The sequence below is a fragment of the Cebus imitator genome, unplaced genomic scaffold, assembly GCF_001604975.1.
Source record: "Cebus imitator isolate Cc_AM_T3 unplaced genomic scaffold, Cebus_imitator-1.0 Scaffold45, whole genome shotgun sequence".
Lineage (NCBI taxonomy): Eukaryota > Metazoa > Chordata > Mammalia > Primates > Cebidae > Cebus > Cebus imitator.
This window is the reverse complement of record NW_016107360.1, coordinates 11512515-11516033: the sequence shown is the minus strand read 5'-3', so window position 1 is coordinate 11516033 and position 3519 is coordinate 11512515.

The window sequence follows — 3519 nt, the reverse complement described above, 5'->3', positions numbered from 1 at the left end:
TGTTGACCAGGATGGTCTCGATCTCTTGACCTCGTGATCCACCCGCCTCGGCCTCCCAAAGTGCTGGGATTACAGGCTTGAGCCACCGCGCCCGGCCTGGAAATGAAATTTTTAAATAACATTTGGAATAGTTTTTAAAATGAAATACATACACATGTATATATGGTATAAATGATACTTAATGGCATAAATCTAACAAAATCTGTACAGTATCTGTATACTACATACAATATAACACTGATGACAGAAATCAAAGAAAATCTAGATAAATGAAGACATATGCCATGCCAATCAGTTAGAAGATTCAGTATAATAAAGATGTTGATTCTTTCCAAAGAAAGTTATAGATTTAATGCATTTCCAACCAGGTGCAGTGGCTCACGCCTGTAATCCAGCACTTTGGGAGGCTGAGGCAAGTGGATACCTGAGGTCAGGAGTTTGAGACCAGCCTGGCCAACATAGTGGAACTCCGTCTCTACTAAAAGTACAAAAATTAACTGGGCATGGTAGCATGTGCCTGTAATCCCAGCTACTTGGGAGGCTGAGGCAGGAGAATTGCTTGAACCCAGGAGGTGGAGGCTGCAGTGAGCCAAGATCGCACCACTGCACTCCAGCCTGGGCAACAGAGAGAGATTCTTTCTCAAAAATAATAAAAATAATATAAATAAATAAATTAAAAGATTTAATGCATTTCCAATAAAAATTCCAGAAATACTTTTTAAAATAATAGACAAGCTGATTCTAGAATTAAATTGAAAAGGAAAGGAACTAGAAGAACCAAAGAAATTATGATAAAAAGTTGGAGGAAACACATTATCCAATTTGAGACTTACTATAAGCTACAGTAATTGAGACAGTGTGGTATTAGAAATAAACAATGTATCAATGAAACAGAATAGACAGTCTCAGAATAGTACCATCCAAATATGGCCATCTGACTTTCAACAAAGGTGCAGATGAAGAAAGGATTGTTCTTTCAACAGCTGGTGTCAGAATAATTGGACATCCCTGTGCCAAAAACAAAAAACTGCAAACTAAACCTCACGTTTTATTTTAAAACTTACCTCAAAATACATATAACATAAAACATGAAAGTATAAAACTTTTAGAAGAAAATATAGAAGAAAGCCATTATGACCTGGGTTTAGGGCAAAGAATTCTTAGACATGACACCAAAAGTATATTCATAAAATAAAAAATTGATGTAAAATAAAAAATTTGTACACCAAATTTTAAAGCATTTGCTCTGAAAAATACACTATTAAGAAAATGAGATGGATTGGACAGATGTTGGTCAATAGATTAAAAAAATAAATAGAAGGCTGGGCTCGGTGGCTGACACCTGTAATCCCAGCACTTTGGGAGGCTGAGGCAGGCACATCGTGAGGTCAAGAGATCAAGACCATCCTGGCCAACATGGTGAAATCCTGTCTCTACTAAAAATACAAAAATTAGCTGGGTGCGGTGGCGCACGCCTGTAGTCCCAGCTACTCAGGAGGCTGAGGCAGGAGAATCGCTTGAACCCAGGAGGTGGAGGTTGCAGTGAGCGAGATCACACCGCTGCACTCCAGCCTAGTGACAGAGTGAGACTCCATTTCAAAAAATAAAATAAATAAAATAAAATGAAAAGACTACCTACAGGCTAGGGGAGAAAATATTTGCAAATCACAAATATCCAACAATGAATTTGTGTCAGAATATATGAAGAACTGTGGCCCAGGCATGGTGGCTCATGCTTATAATCTCACCATTTTGGGAAGCCAAAGTTATAAGATCACTTGAGGCCAGGAGTTCAAGACCAGCCTGGTCAACAAAACAATTCCCCCATCTCTACAAAAAAATTTTTTTAAAAAGCTGCAGGCATGGTGACACACATCTGTAGTCCAGGCTACCTGGGAGGCTGAGTTGGGATGATCACTTGAGCCCAGGAGTTTAAGGCTACAGTGAGCTATGACTATACCACTGCACTCCAGACTGGATGACAGAGTGAAAAACCTTGTGTCTAAAAATTTTTTTTTAATAATAAAAATTAAAAAGTATTTTTAAAGGACTTGAATAGACACATCACCAAAAAGGATATACTGATGGCATATAAACACAGGAAAAGATTTTTAATGTCATTAGCCATTAGTGATATGTAAATTAAAACCGTAATGAGATTACCACTACACGCCCCCTAGAATGGCTAAAATATTTTTAAAATTATTTTTAACTGAAAATATCAAGTGCTGGTGAGGATGTGGATCTAACTGGAACTTTCATACATTGCTGGGAGGAATTCAAAATTATATAGCCATTCTCAAAATAGTTTGGCAGTTTCTAATAAAGTTAAATATACACTAACCATAGGCCCTGCAATCTAACACCTAAGTATTTACTAGAGACGAAAACTTAAGTTTACATAAAAATTTGTACATGTGGCTGGGCGCAGTGGCTCACACTTGTAATCCCAGCACTTTGGGAGGCCAAGGTGGGTGGATCACAAGGTCAGGAGTTCAAGATCAGCCTGGCCAACATGGTGAAACCCCATCTCTACTAAAAAGTACAAAAATTAGCTGGGATTACAGGCACCTGAACCCAGGTGGTGGAGGTTGCAGTGAGCCAAGATTGCACCACCGCACTCCAGCCTGGGCAACAGAGTGAGACTCCACCTCCAAAAAAAAAAAAATATTTCTACATGTTTGTAGCAGGTCTTTTCATAATCATCAAAAACTAGAAAAAACCCAAATGTGCTTCAATAGGTGAATGGAGAAACAAACTATGGTACATTCGTCAGTGAAATACTACTCAGCAATCAAAAGAAATCAATTATTGACACACATGACTTAGATAAATCTCAAATTCGTTACGCTGAGTGCAAGAAACCAGTGGCCTCAGTTTCCTCCTCTATAATAATGTGAGCCCCAAGAAGGTCCATTCCAGTTCCATCTCCACAGATTTATGATCCAAATCAGCTATACTCTCAGCAGGGAGCTGGAAGTTCAGTCTGGAACACTCTGGGACTCCCAAAACTGCAGAAAGCTCTCAAGTGTCTACCAAATTCAGGCCAGTTTGTGGTCCAGGTACAGTCTGTACACATGTTATGGGGCAGGATGGGGGCAGCATGGGCAGGGAGAGTGAACCCAGGGGCTGCTCTCTATTGGAGTCTTCTACAGCCCTAGTATAACTGAGGAGAACTCGTTTAAGGCTACTGGTTTGCAAGCAATGGGTCAGGACCCTTTAAAAAGTAAGAAATTCAGCCGGTTACAACCAGCATGCTTTGTAATGAAATGAAATTAAATGGAATGGAGAAGAACCCATCAGAGTGTATAAGTGTAAATATTGTTTCAGCAAGTTTTGTCTGGGAGGTGGTTGTCAAGTAAAATGCTTCTCTTGTGAGAAATATTCACAAGTTTGTAAATCCCCATCTAGGTGAATGTGGAGGGAGCAGGGTAAGAAGTGTCTTTCGGACACAGGAAGGGGAGCACTACACACTGGGGTCTGCTGGGGGGAAATGGGGGAGGGACAGTGGGGTGGGGA